This window comes from Globicephala melas, chromosome 10, assembly GCF_963455315.2.
Source record: "Globicephala melas chromosome 10, mGloMel1.2, whole genome shotgun sequence".
Lineage (NCBI taxonomy): Eukaryota > Metazoa > Chordata > Mammalia > Artiodactyla > Delphinidae > Globicephala > Globicephala melas.
Window position 1 is genome coordinate 76,776,626 of NC_083323.1, and position 15,518 is coordinate 76,792,143.

The following is a 15,518-nucleotide window of genomic DNA, read 5'->3' on the forward strand; positions in this document are numbered from 1 at the left end:
TAGGATATGCCATTGTGGCACAAGAATTATTTTGAGCGAAAGAGTTTCTGAAATCTCTTATCTGCCTAAAGCTGACTCTCCCAAAAGAACTCAACTGTCATAAAACTCCTCCTTGAGAACAACTTTAATCTTCTTGGACTTGAGAAGTGGGCACCACACCCAAACAGACATTGTCTCAAGGCTATCATATCTCCTATCTACTCTCCTAAAAAAACATTTATCTTTACAAAAAGTCACTCCCATAAGTGCCCTTTCTCTCCTTCCCCATCACCTATGATGAAATAAAATATATGTTTTCTAAGGCAGGACAAGAGAATTTAAGCATAGCAGATGCCCTTCCTGACAGGGCTCTTCCTAATGTGCAATATGCATCTACATTATACATTAACCAGATCTCCTCAAAGGCAGGAATGTCTGCTCAACCATAAAGATCATTTTTTCCCCTTCTTCTGACGCCAGCAATGTAACTCCTTAGAAGATAACATTCTTTTCTTAATCCTGTAAGGGGTCATGGTGACCTGCTGCTCCCTTCCTACATGTAGGTCTGGACTTTGTATCTCTGGTTAACGTTATGTAAAATGTCAGTGTGTCATTTTGATGAACGATCCTTTGTCTCAAAAATGTATATAAATGTGCTTTCGACTTCTAACTAGGGGAACAGCCCTCAGAGTTTTCTGAAAGACTGTCTCCAGGGTTATAATCCTCAGGTTGGCTCGGAAAAAAACCTCTATTTCTTCTTTAGATTGACTATTAATTAATTTTTCATCAACACCTACTAAGTTAGGTATATAAACACAAAATTTTAACCACCCCCTATGAGTTATTCATCACTGAATTCTCATGTGCCTATGCACTGCATGTGTAAACTCTGTTTTTTTTCTCCTGTTAATCTGTCTTTTGTCAGTTTAACTTGCAGATCCCAGACACTGAACATACCAAACGTAAGGTAGATAGCTAGTGGGAAGCAGCCGCATAGCACAGGGAGATCAGCTCGGTGCTTTGTGACCGCCTGGAGGGGTGGGATAGGGAGGGTGGGAGGGAGGGAGACGCAAGCGGGAAGAGATATGGGAATATATGTATATATATAACGGATTCATTTTGTTGTGAAGCTGAAACTAACATACCATTGTAAAGCAATTATACTCCAATAAAGATGTTAAAAAAAAAAAAAAAACCACTGTGAGATATCACCTCACATCAATTAGAATGGCTGCCGTCAAAAAGACAAGAAATAACAAGTACTGGCAAGGATATGGGAAAAAGAGAACCCTTGGGCATTGTTGGTGAGGATGTAAATATTGGTACAGCCACTATGGAAAACAGTATGAAGGTTCCTCAAAAATTAAAAATAGAACTACCATATGATCTAGCAATCCCACTTCTGGGTATATATCCAAGGAAAATAAAAACAGGATCTCAAGGAGATATCTGCATCACCATGTTCACTGCAGCATTATTCACAACACCCAAGATATGGAAACAACCTAAGTGTCTGTCAGTGGATGAATGGATAAAGGTGATTTTATATATATATATATACACACACACACACACACACACACACACAACTGAATACTATTCAGCCATGTGAAGAAGGACATCCTGCCATTTGTGATAATATGAATGGAACTTGAGGGCACTAAATTAAATGAAAAAAGACAGAGAAAGAGAAATACTGCATGATCTCATTTATATGTGGAATCTAAAAATGCTTAAGTCATAGGAACAGAGATTAAAATGGTGGTTACCAGGGGTGTGGGGGCAAAGGGGTGATATTGGTTAAAGAGCACAAACTTCCACTTGTAAGATGAATAAGTTCTGAGAAACGAATGTACAGAATGGTGATTATGGTTAATACTGTATTTTATACTTGAAAGTTGCTAAGAGAATGAGTAGATCTTAAAAATTCTCATCATTAAAAAGAAATAGTATATTATTAAAAAAAAAAAAAAAGAGGGTAAAGGAAAGTTTTTCCTCCCCTACACTAAGTATCAGTGTTCTCCTCTGTAAAATAATAATGATGATAATAATAATGTATTGGGAGGATTTAATGGGATAAAAAGTAAAGTGCTTAGCACAGTTCCTGGCATATCGTAAACGCTGTGATTATCATTATTGGAACTATGGAGTTAGTGCTGGTAAGACGCAGACTGGAGGCTGAAGATCAGGTTTTCAGCGAAGAGTGAGGGGATCAGATTTGAGTTTTAGAAAACCGTTTTAAGCTGCTGGTATCAAAGAGAGAGGTTGGATTGAAGGAGACATCCCTTGAAGAATGTGGTGGTAACCCAAGCAAGCACTGATGAGGGCATGGAAAGAATTGGACACATCTGAACGTGACTCAGGAAAAGCCATTAGCAGGACTTGGAGAGCAATTAAATATGCTTGCTTAACCATAATGAGAGACAATCTAAGGGAAAGATATCATTTTTTCTTTATCAACTTGACCTGAATGACCGTGCTATCTGATCTCATTCTTCCTTGCTTGAAAGCCTCTCTGGCTCCCCATGCCTTCAATATCAGAGCCGAATTCCTGATCACAGCTTCCGAAGCTCTTGGTAATCAGTCCCTACTTACCCATCCTGCCCTGTTTCAGAACCCTCCCCTCCTCTACACTTTGCTTTCTTGTGGCAAGCCCTTGTCCTCTCACTCCATGCCTTGCTTAAGACAAAGTTGCTGGGGCCACCACACATACACCCTCTCCTCACTGACCCTAACCACCTCCTTACCCTTCAGAACGCAGCTCAGAGTTAAGGCCCTCAGAAATGGCCCCTACACACACACTGATCTTGACATTTTCTTAGCTTCCTATAGATATATCTGTAAGGCCAACTGGCCCGAGGCAGGGGAACGCAATCAGACTCACAGGTTGCATCAGACCGAAACTTTCCGGACCACCCAGTTCCAGGAACTGACCTGGGGACTTTCTGGACCACCCAGTTCCAGGAACTGACCTGGGGACTTTCCACCCGGCCCAGCCTTCCCGCCTTTCGAGGGGCGGGACTAACGGTCCCAAGACTGATGCAACCGGCACTAGATACTGCCACGATAGCCGAAAAGACCACCAAATAAGGAATACTCTGTGCGCCCTCCCGGATTCACCACACCCCTTTCCCTTCTTCCCCTATAAATTCTGCCCAAACCCTCACCCGGGCGCGACTTCTCTGGCCCCTTTCTCTCGAACCAGTGAACCTCGCCCGGGAGCGTACCCAAATAAAGCTTGATTAAGCTCTCCTCCGTTTCTTGCTGCCGTTCCTTACAATATCCAGCAAGAGCGCCATGCAGAACTGTCACTGCCTGCCTCCTCTACTGGGCTTAGAGGCAGACCATCTCACTCCTCTTTTACCTTCTGCCACAGTTAAGACACTCAATAAATTCTGTTAAATGAAAGAGAAAGCAAATAAAGGAGGAAATTAACAAATATTATATATCAGTGTCTCATTTCCAAATGTTATTTTTAACAGCTTTATTGAGGTATAACTTACGTACAATAAACTTCACATATTTAAAGTGTACAATTTGGTGTTTTGCTATGTGTATACCCTCGTGAAATTGTCACCAAAATCAAGAGACTGAACGTATTCAGGGCCCTGTGTTATCTCTCCCTCCTGTCCTCCACATCCCCTCCATCCCCAGGTAGCTGCTGATCTGCTTTCTGTCACTATAGATTAGTTTGCATTTTCTAGATTTTTATATAAATGCAGTTATACAGTATGTTCTCTTTTGTCTTTGCTTTCACTCAACATGATTATTTTGAGATTCATCTGTTGTTTCATGCATCAATTGTTCACTCCTTTTCATTGCTAAGTAGTTTTCCATTGTATGTATATATAAAATGTGTTTATCCGTTTATCTATTGATGAATATCTGGGGGGGTTGTTTGTTTGCTATTACAAATAAAGCTGCTTTGAATATTTGTGCACATGTCTTTGTATGGACATATGCTTTCTTTTCCATTGGGCAAATACTTAGGAGTGAAATGGCTCGATCACATGGTGGTGTGATTAACTGCAAACCTTCTCCAAAAGGGTTGTCATTTTCCATTCCCATCATCAGTGAATGAGAATCCCAGTTCCTTCCATGTGTTGAGGAAAACAATTTCATTTTTCTGAGTTGCGGCCTAGTCGTTTTACAGTATAAAAACACCACTCACACCTAGAGTCTGAGCATTTAGAAAAAAACTTGAGTCGAGGATACCCACAGTAAGTACCCGCTTTGTGTTTCCCGGGGCACCTTTTAAAATAACCACTTTGGGTTAAGCCTGCTGAAAGTTAGTGACCTCTGCCCAACTACCTCATGAGTAATAGGTGCTTGCTACCCTGCTCTCCATCTCCTGCTCGCCCGGCTCTCCCTTCCCCCAGCTCATTGCACCCTCTTGCTTCTGGGGTCTGTAAGTAATAATAAATCTTGTGATTCTACTTCCTTTGAGTGGGTGTGCTGAAATTGCATCTTCAATCAAAATGACCTGTGGGGCTTTACTTTCCTAAATGGGAGCTCGGATGCTGAGGCAGCCTGACCCTGGATGGGTGTCTTGTGCCCCTTCATTCATCAGGTCATAATCTACATGTTCTTTTTTTTTTTTTTTTTTTTTGCGGTACGCAGGCCTCTCACTGTTGTGGCCTCTCCCGTTGCGGAGCACAGGCTCCGGACGCACAGGCTCAGCGGCCATGGCTCACGGGCCCAGCCGCTCCGCGGCATCTGGAACCTTCCCGGACAGGGGCACAAACCCGTGTGCCTTGGATCGGCAGGCAGACTCTCAACCGCTGCGCCACCAGAGAAGCCCCCTAGGCTACCTTTTAAACACCGGTCACTAAGTCATGCCTAAAAATTCCGGCATCTGGCCCTTTAAGACCAGTTTGTTGTAGAAAGGATTGCGCGCCCACTGAGAAGTGAAATCCTCAGCCAACTAAAGCTATAGTGCCATCTAGTGGTAATTTAGGTGCGTCTGAGCTAAAGTGGTAAAAATAAAAAAATAATAAAGAGCAAAGATTCTCACCCACAATTTGACCACACACTGGTATACTTGTTTAGTTGTAGGATGTGGCAGGAATACTTCTCACTGATAAAAGTTAAGGCCTGGGGCTCCCCTGGGTGGCACAGTGGTTAAGAATTTGCCAGCCAATGCAGGAGACACGGGTTCAATCCCTGGTCCGGGAAGATCCCACATGCCACGGAGCAACTAAGCCCCGAGCACCACAACTACTGAGCCTGCGCTCTAGAGCCCGCGCACCACAACTACTGAAGCTTGTGAGCCTAGAGCCCGTGCTCCACAACAGAAGCCACCGCATGAGAAGCCCGTGCACTGCAACGAAGAGTAGCCTCCACTTGCCTCAACTAGAGAAAGCCCACGCGCACCAACGAAGACCCAACGCAGCCAAAAATAAATAAAATTGATTCTTTAAAAAAAAAAAAAAGGAAAAAACGAGTTAAGGCCTAAAATTTAGGAAAGATTTGGTATCACCCATGACACATTCTCCATCTCTGGCTGTCTCCTTCTCTCTCTCTCTCTCTCTCTCTCTCTCTCTCACACACACACACACACACACACACACATACACACCACACTCCACAACTAACCCCCCAGGAAACCCGTAGGCTCTACCTTCAAAATATACCCAGAATCTGGCCTCTCTTCACCACCTGCAGCACTTCCCTCTAGTACAAGCCACTATCACCTCTAGCCTGGATTATCGTGATGGTCTCCTAACCAACCCCTTGATTTCTGCCCTTGCTCCCTGTGGTCTATTTGCAACAAAAAAGCCAAAGTGATCCTTTTAAAAGGAAGTTAGGTCCTGTCGATGCTCCACTGGAACCCTCCGACATCACCCCGTTGCCCATTCCCGTCACATCCAGCCCAGCCCCTTCTCTGACATCCACTCCTACTGCCTTCCCCTTTCGACGACTTTTCAAATACACTCGGCCAACTTTTGTTTTGCTTTTGCTGTCCTGCGAGGCTTGTGGGATCTTTTTCTCCCCACCAGGGACTGAACCCGGGCCCTCCTCAGTGAGAGCACGGAGTCCTAACCACTGGATGCCAGGGAGTTCCCTCCGCCTACAGTCTTGATGTTTTGCAAACACACCTTGCTGTTTCCTGCTTCAGGGTCTTCACACTTGCTCCACCAACAGCCTGGGTTGGTCTTGTCTTAGACGTGTGCACAACTAACCCCTCATATCCTTGATTTTTGTCAAATGCTTTTTCTGCATCAAAGAGAGGATGGCGTGGTTTTCCCCTTCACTATGTTAATGTGGTGTATTACACTGATCAACTTTTGTATTTGAATCATCCTTGCCTTCCAGAGGTGAATCCCACTTAGTCATGGTGTATAATCCTTTTAATGTGCTGCTGAATTTGGTTGTCTAGTACTTTGCTGAGGATTTTTACCCCTCAACTCCTCTAAGTCTTTGCTCAAATGCTACCATCTCCATGAGGTCTGACCACCCTATTTAAAATTGCAAACAATTTCCCATCTTTGTTTTTTTTAAATTTATTATTATTATTTTTTAATATTTATTTTTGGCTGTGTAGGGTCTTCGTTTCTGTGCGAGGGCTTTCTCTAGCTGCGGCAAGCGGGGGCCACTCTTCATCGCAGTGCGTGGACCTCTCACTATCGCGGCCTCTCTTGCTGCGGAGCACAGGCTCCAGACGCGCAGGCTCAGTAGTTGTGGCTCACGGGCCTAGTGGCTCTGCGGCATGTGGGATCCTCCCAGACCAGGGCTCGAACCCGTGTCCCCTGCACTGGCAGGCAGACTCTCAACCGCTGCGCCACAAGGGAAGCCCCCCAGTTTTGTTTTTCTCCATAGACATTCATCACTTATTTGGCTTGTTGAACTCCCACGAGGACAGGGACTTGCCGTGAGGACAGAAATTTGTTTCCTTTTTCCCTTTTTTCTAATTGAGGTCTAATTCACATAGGCTGAAGACACAAATCTCAAGTGAACAATCTGATGAGAATTTTGGTAAATGTAATGCACGTAACCATGTAACACACACCTATCGAAACAGAACATTCCCGTTGCCCCGGGAAGTTCCCTTCTGCCCCTTCTCAGTCAGTCTCACACATCCAGCCACTCACTGTGTTGATGTCTATCACCATAGGTTAGCTTTCCTTGCTCTGGAGTTTCATATAAATGGAGTTACACAGTTTGTACCCTTTTGTATCTGGCTTCTTTTGCTCAGCATGTTTTTGAGATTCAGTCACGTTGTTGCTTGCGGTGGTCCTTCGCTCCTTTTTCTTGTTCAGTAGCATTCCACTGTGTGAACATAATTCAGTTTGTTTACCTCTTTTTCTGATTATTGACATTTGTGTTGTTTCCAGTTTGAGGCCATTATTGATAAAGCTATAAAGCATCTATGAACATTCTTGTAGAACTCTTCTTGTGGGCATATGTTTTCATGTCTTTGGGGTAAATAACTAAGAGAGGAATTGCTGGACTATAGGGTAGGTGTATGTTTAACTTTATAAGAAACTACTGAACAGTTTTCCAAAATGATTATAACATTTTAAGATTCCTACCAGCTGTGTGTAAGAGCTGCACATCATGGACTGTGGTGTCAGCCATCTCAATTTTAGCCATTCTGCTGGCTGTGGGGTGGGATCTCGTTGTGGTTTTTAACTTGCATTCTCCTATGACTTATTTCCACATGCTTTTTTTTTTTATATAAATTTACTTATTTATTTTAGGGCTGTGTTGGGTTTTCATTGCTATGCGCGAGCCTTCTCTAGTTGTGGCAAGCGGGGGCTACTCTTTGTTGCAGTGCATGGGCTCTAGGTATGTGGGCTTCAGTAGCTGTGGCACAAGGGCTCAGTAGTTGTGGCTCACGGGCTCTAAAGTGCAGGCTCAGCAGTTGTGGCACACGGGCTCAGTTGCTCCGCGGTATGTGGGATCTTCCCAGACCAGGGCTTGTACCCGTGTCCCCTGCGTTGGCAGGCAGATTCTCAGCCACTGCACCACCAGGGAAGTTCCCTCCACACGCTTATTGAAGGCTGGGATTTTGTCCATTTTATTTATTGCTTTATTTCCTGCCCATTAGTGCAAGGTGGAGCCCATATTAGGGTATCAATGAATATTTGTTGAATGAATTAATCAATGATTTACTCTAAGAAATAAACAAATTAGATTGGATTCAAGGTTGTTATCACTTAATAATAACCCAAAGAACATTCTCTCTGACTTGGATTTTGAAATCTTTCTTTAGTGGAAGAGAAAAGATATCCTAGCTTAATTCACTAGGAATGATATTCAACTCACAGCCCATTTTTCCCATTATGAACTAATATTACATTGATAGTCATGGTAGTTAGAATTTGCCATAGTGCTTTAGTTCCCTAAAACTTTGTTTAAATTTTTTCAAATTATTTTATGCCCATAGTGCTGTTGCTACTTTTGAACATCATCAGGCTTTTATAGCTTGGGGAGAAAAAAAAATGTAAGAACTTTTAATAAAATTTAGGTAACTAATTGGAAATTATCCTTGGGTTTTTATTTGATATGCTCAGAATTCTTAAAGTGTAATGACTACCATTTGCACAAGCTTTCATAAACTATTACCTTATTTAATAAAGAAAAATTAGGCTGGGAATAGAGGTATTAAACTATAAGAATCTCTGAGGTTAGAATTTCTAACAGTAGTAGGGAAAATTTTGTTTTAATGGAAAACTATGCATTGTTTAGCCTACAGCCTCTCTCAGTCATCCGAGTCTGATTCTCTGGGAACTATTTTACAACTTTGTAAATTGTAGACAGCTTATAGCAATCCTAAATAAATCCCAACCATAGTCATGTAAATCTTGTCCTGTCCAGTTTCCTTCTCTCCTGCTCTACAGAAAAAGAAGCTAGTTTTGCCTCCATCTGCAGATTCATTTCAATTCTCCTGCTCTATGAATGAATCTGTTGGAGTCCTCTTTGAACTGGTTGTAACAGCTTACCTGTGTCAAAAGAAAATTCAGAGGGAATTCCCTGCCGGTCCAGTGGTTAGGACTCAGCGCTTTCACTGCCGGGGCTGGGCTTGACATCTGCTCATGGTACTAAGATCCCACAAGCCAGCGAGGTGCGGCCAAAAAAAAAAAAATTCAGAGAGCTTTACTTGATATGAATATTTTATTGAGCAAAAAAAACTTCACAAACTGGGAGACTTGAAAACCAGAAGGGGTAAGACACTCACTTTCAGCAGCTACAGCTCAGTTAAATGAGGAAGGATGTTGTTTTCTATCGCGATTGGTTAATAGAAACTTACATTCTTGCAGGGAGTGTAGCATCGCACAAGCTTACCTGTTTAGAGCTAATGGGCTAGGAAGCTGTAAGGGCATGCTGATGTGAAGAAAGCTTAAGTTTTGTTTAAGGTCAGAGTCAGCATCTGGGGGAGATCAGGACAGTTGAAGCTTTGGTTATGGGGCTAGGTGTGATTGCTTAGGGTATATTCAAACTGTGGCCTCCATGATGGTTTTTCTTTGACACCAGCTTCCTCATTAATGAGTTTTTAAAAATATTTTACACACGTTCGTTTCATAATATCTGTATGGGAGTAATAATTTTGCCCTTTGGAGGATAATTATCCTTTAATTAAATAATTGGCTGATCAATTAAAGAATTAGTTAACCATATAAGAAGGCTTATAATTAAGTTCTAACTTTGGGAATCTGGTTCACCTACATGCATCATTAACAGAGAGAGGAACTGTAGTAACTGGGATCTGGCTTAGTTTAGCCAGAATTAGTTTAGTTGTTTTTTCTCCCTACACTTACCTACTGATCAAGCGGATCAGATTGCAGAGAGGTAATTAAGGTAATATTTGATCAGAAACTTGGTCTTCATATATAAATAGATAAATAAAAGGTCCTACTGTGTAGCACAGGAAACTATATTCAATATCTTATAATAACCTATAGTATAAAAGACTGTGAAAAACAATATATATATTCATATATATACATATGGCTGAGTCATTTTGCTATATACTAGAAGATAATATGGCATTGTGAATCAACTATACTTCAATTTAAAAAGCTTTATATTACAAAAAAAAAAGAAAGAAACTTGGTCTTCAATAGACATGGTTCTTATGTCTTTTAAAAACGAAAGTTGTCTAAGATAGACTAGCTCTATATTTTCTCTGCTTCAAAATATATTTTAAATGTGGCTTGTGACAGGAGCTATTCTTAGAAACAAACAAAATGCTATCTTTTTTCCAACAGTTTCATATTAAGAGACTGAATATACAAATGAACAATGACCAGTCTGTATGACAATAGACTCTGAGCCACAACCTTGGCAGCAAGCAGTCCCAGAAGCCAAATCACAACCTCTGCAGCTATTAGTCCAGAATGATCAGATGAGGTCAATGACTGCCAGCTTCCTTAATATTTGCCCCACTTCCAACTCAGGAGCTACCGGAGAAAGGCAAAATGCTCCTCAGACCAAAAGCATAAGATGCCCTACTCTAGTCAGCCCACCTCCTGCTTCCGGTGCCAGCAATCTCCAATCACTGCTCACCTGGGGACTCTCATGCCCCTGTGGGTCTCTGCCCAAAGTAAGAGATGCTGGCTGATTCCCTTGCTAGAGCAAACTCCCAATAAATACCTCTGTTCATTCTCATCTGGGTGCCCTTTGTTTATTTCCACATAATACATTTACTTCACTAGAGAATCATGAAACTTACATGAAGAATTTATTATTGGCCCAGAGGAAACACTCAGAAAACTACAGGTTCATTCGTTCTTCCTGGAGATCAAAAAGTAGCTAGAAATCCCTCAACTATATTACTGATATGAAATCATACAGAAAAGTTGTGGGACAGCAAACAAGAGAGTTGAACTCTAAGGCCAGTCATTTTTGTTATAAATAAAGGTAATATTACAAATGAAACTTTAAAAATAAACTTGATTTTAATTTTCAGTACAGGAAAAAAGGTCCCTTGTTCCCAGTTTCTCAATCTTAAAGGTGAAAGGGACTTGTCCCTTGCCGAAGTTCGTTGTTTACAAAAGTCAAAATGGAGATCTGGGGAGATGACGCAGTTTACCAGAGAGCAGCGGGGAACCCCAAGGATAGCCTGGGTGTCTTTGGCCATGAACCCTTTCTCCCAGTAGCCTCAAATAAGCAAACACCCTAAGAAGAAACCATTTGCAAATAGTTTCCAAACACGTCCCCCAACATTCCTTCAAGTCATATTGTAACCCCTAAACTCTGAACCTCAAATCTTGCTTACTCCTACTTCAGTTTTCTTTCTACAACATCACTTCACCTTCGTCTGTTTCCAATTTTCTCATCAGCAAAAACTGTTTCAAATGAAATATTACCCAGAGCCCAAGAAGGCACGTGGGCTCCTCTTCACAGGTGCCTCGGTGCCTCCCCTCCGGAGGGCGCTGCACTTGTCTTACATAAACGTTAGGAATCAGAATTAGAATACCTGAACCTCCAAGTACCCCAGGGCAGTGCTTTTCAAACCTTAATATGCAGACCAGTCAGCTAGGAATCTTGTTAAAGGTCAGATTCTGGTTCAGGTCCTGGTGGTGTCGGAGAGTCTGCATTCCTGTCGAGTTCCCAGGGAAGGCAGTGCCAAGCCCCACCTGAGAAGAGTTTTAAAATCACACACGTGGGGCTTCCCTGGTGGCGCAGTGGTTGAGAGTCCGCCTGCCGATGCAGGGGACACGGGTTCGTGCCCCGGTCCGGGAAGATCCCACATGTCTCGGAGCGGCTGGGCCCGTGAGCCATGGCCGCTGAGTCTGCGCGTCTGGAGCCTGTGCTCCGCAACGGGAGAGGCCACCACAGTGAGAGGCCCGCGCACCGCAAAAAAAAAAAAAAAAAAAATCACACACGTATATCCCTCACTACTAGTTTAGGTGCACATATTCAGAGCGGAATCTGGGAGCTGTCATTTTAAAAGCTCCAAGGACCAGTTCTGTTTACAAACACAGTGCTACAACAACGTATTCCAAACTGCCCTGATGATAAGAACCACCTAAGACACTGGATTCAATGCTAGTTCTCAGGTCTTCGCCTGGAGGTGCTGATTTAGTAGGTTTGGGGTGGAACCCAGGAATCTATTTTAAAAGGGACATAAATGACTAGCAGCCCAAAAGTTTGGCAGACGATGGCCCTCAAACACAATTTATAAACCGTTCCATTCTGCTTTCCAGCTTTTGGATTTCTTCATTCTTTGATTCATTCGACTTTGTCACGACCGTCTCGGATAGGGTGGACTCCGACTGGGTCCTTTCCTTGCCCAGTGCCGACGGTGCCAATTGAACGAGACCAGGTTTGGCAAAGCAGAGGAGAAACTATTTGTTGATCAAGGAGTGGGCAAGGGAGAGCTCCTGCTCTGAAGACCCCTTCTCCCTGCTGGGGGGTTGGGGAGAGCAGGAAACTTAAGGGGTAAGAGGTGGGTGCACCACCAGAATTCTGGGAAAGGGGCGGAAAGTTCCAGAAACAGCTGGAACATGTGCAGTCCCTTGAGCTCCCTTGCACACGGACTAATTGTGCCTGGCAACGTGCAAGTCCCACCTTTGGGCGGAGGTCCTAGCATGGTAAGGGGCAAAGGCAACTTTTAGACACTTTGGGGCTCTTCTGTGCAGGCGCTGCCCTCATGGTCAGGCTGGAGCCGGTTCAGGGCAGTTGACTGTCCCCATCTTGGGCCTTTCTAGCTCTGGCTGGTTCTGCGGTTTTGCTTATGTGGCATCTGCCATAGTTCCTGTTAAGCGAGCACAGCTGTGGGCATAGATCAATGGATTGTGGTGGGAAAAGAGAAAGTAAGTTAGTCTCCATACACGTGTGGGTCTCCTCCCTGTGACAGCTTTGGTGTTAACTTCTGAATTATCTCCTTCAGGGCTTGATAAACTGCTGTTTCTTCAACTTTGCCATAATCAGACTTTCAGGTGGTGATTCTGAAAGGACCCTAGGCATCCCTCAGGCATTTTGGAAAGTTTAATTATTGTTTATGTAGAAAAAAATGAACCACAGAATCTAAGCATGAGCCTTTATTTGAGAATACCTGGCATGAGAAATCTCAAGAGGTGCAGTCAGTTTAGGGGAAAAGAGTAGACTGTTTTTTGTTAATTTTTATTTATTTATTTTTGCGGTACACGGGCCTCTCACTGTTGTGGCCTCTCCCTTTGCGGAGCACAGGCTTCGGACGCGCAGGCTCAGCGACCATGGCTCACGGGCCCAGCCGCTCTGCGGCATGTGGGATCTTCCCGGACCGGGGCACGAACCCGTGTGCCCTGCATCGGCAGGCGGACTCTCAACCACTGTGCCACCAGGGAAGCCCGAGTAGGCTGTTTTACGGGACTTCAGCAAGAGGGGTCTGTCAAAATTCAGATCGTTCTGGGAATAGAGAAGAATTGTTCTTGAAGATTAGCAGCCATATCTAGCCATCTGGATTTTGCTTACAGTGCTGGGAAAGCTGATAGGAGCTAAAGTCCTGTGCAAGAGGGTTGGGCAGAAGAGCCATTGGGACAAACACCTGCCAGGTTCTCAGTGGAAATTTTCTAGTCTTTCAGGGTCTTGCAGTCCCTAATTTTGGTCGACATGGATACTGAGTCTCATATCTAGGTCTTACCACATCTTGGTTTGTTCAGTTCACTAGATCTATGTTACTCCTGACGATTGCTATCCCAGACTCTGCAAAGAACAGGCACCCAAGCTTCCCATGACTTTTGCCTTTGTAACTCCAGTCACTTGACAAGTGAGTGGTTGCACAGAGGAGAATATAGCAAATGACTGTGGAGACAAGTATTAGCATGAGATTTATCAGAAGACCTTGAACAGTGCCTCTCAGTCCTGTTAATACTGGCTGTCATGGACCGCATGTTTACATCCCCCCAAATTCAGATGTTGAAACCCTAATCTCCAATGTGATGGAATTTGGAGATGGCGCCTTTGGGAGGTAATTATGTCATATGGGTAGAGCACTCATGGTGGGGTTAGTGCCCTTATAAGGAGAGACAGGAAGGAACTTGTTCTCTTTCTGCTCAGCACCATGTGAAGATACAGCAAGAAGATGGTTGTGTGCAGGGGCTTCCCTAGTGGCTCAGTGGTTGAGAGTCCACCTGCCGATGTAGGGGACACGGGTTCGTGCCCCGGTCCGTGCCGCGGAGCAGCTGGGCCCGTGAGCCATGGACATTGAGCTTGCGCGTCCGGAGCCTGTGCTCCGCAACGGGAGAGGCCACAACAGTGAGAGGCCCGCGTACCACAAAAAAAAAAAAAAAAAAAAGGAAGATGGCTGTGTGTAAACAGGAAGAGGGTCCTCACCGAGAACCCAAGCTGCTGGCCCCTGAGTCTCTAGAGAAATAAGATTCTAGATTAACGGGTCTGTGTAACACTCTCTTTGCTCATCTTTCTCATTTTCCCAAAGTAACAAAGATTAAGGGAAGAAACTTTATGAATTTCACTTTAGCAATAAGAGGTTTAAACTAACAGAGAGAGAAAAGATAGCCAAGCAAAGGAAGAGAAAGAGACCAAGAAGAGTTTGGCAGTCACTTACTCCAGGTATGCCTGCATCCTGATTCCCAGGTCTTGGGTAGAAACTGCTCATAGATAGCCACCTGCTGTGTAGTCTGAGGCTCTTGGGAAGATGGTCTCCTTCATGATGTTTCTGTTTCTGGTAACATCCCAGTGATGCTCAAGACAGTCTTATATTGGTATGATTTTCAATAAGCCAAAGTCTCTGGGATGAAGGTCATGCAGAGGTTCCTATAGTTTACCTTTTGGAAAAGCTGCTGGACCCATTTTATAAACTGGGATATTCTGCATTCACCCTCTATCACCTTTTGCCATATTGGACTGTACAAGAACAGAGTCAAGGATGAGGGTGAGATCCACAGACACATGGAGTATTCAGCGAGCAGCAGATGTGGGGATTGTCTATGAGTTCCTGCTGGAGTGACCCGAAAGGCCATTAGAGCCTTTGGCTGTAGTAGCCAGAGTTGCTCTGGTAGTTTCATAAATTACCATTTATTCATTTAATTTTCTCTGAGGACTATTGGTGATAAGGCAGCAAAGCTTACGTGTGACAGGGCCCTAGAGAGTTCCTTAACTACAATTTCAGTGAATTGGGTTCCTTAATCACTAGACAAATTAGGTGAGTTTTCTTCAAGTGGGAGACATAAATACTAAAAAAAATTTTGCTACTGTCATAGAAGTTACTTTACAATAAGAGAAGACTTCAACCCAAGCAGAAAACAGAGACGGAGTAGTAAGAACACATTTAGAATCCCATGAGAAAGAGACTGAATTAAATCCATCTGTAGAGTTTTAAAAGGGCATAAAGGTTTTGGCTCATTTCAATTTTCCTTCTTTACAGTTTTCCCAGGAGTATGGTTTGGATGGATGGATCATTCCAGAGATATCCTCTGAAGTCTTATGAAAGATTTCCCACAAAGGCTTATTGAAGACTCTGATATAGTAAGATATGTGTGTTTGGTCTTTGTTCCTGGTACATGTTGTACCTTCACCCTATTTGAAAAAAGTTGGGGTTAACAGTGAATGCAACTGTATTGCCTGGCGTTAGGAATAGCCCACTAATCTTA

The 15,518-nt window shown here is 43.4% G+C and overlaps 1 long non-coding RNA gene across 1 annotated transcript in view; it reads left to right on the forward strand.

Annotated features, from left to right (window-relative positions):
* LOC115839124 (uncharacterized) overlaps positions 1 to 15,518 on the forward strand; it is a 43,669-nt gene that overhangs the window by 1,574 nt on the left and 26,577 nt on the right. Inside the window, exon 2 of the long non-coding RNA XR_009565622.1 lies at positions 15,293 to 15,393. This is a non-coding gene — a long non-coding RNA (uncharacterized lncRNA). The remainder of the gene's footprint in view (positions 1 to 15,292; positions 15,394 to 15,518) is intronic.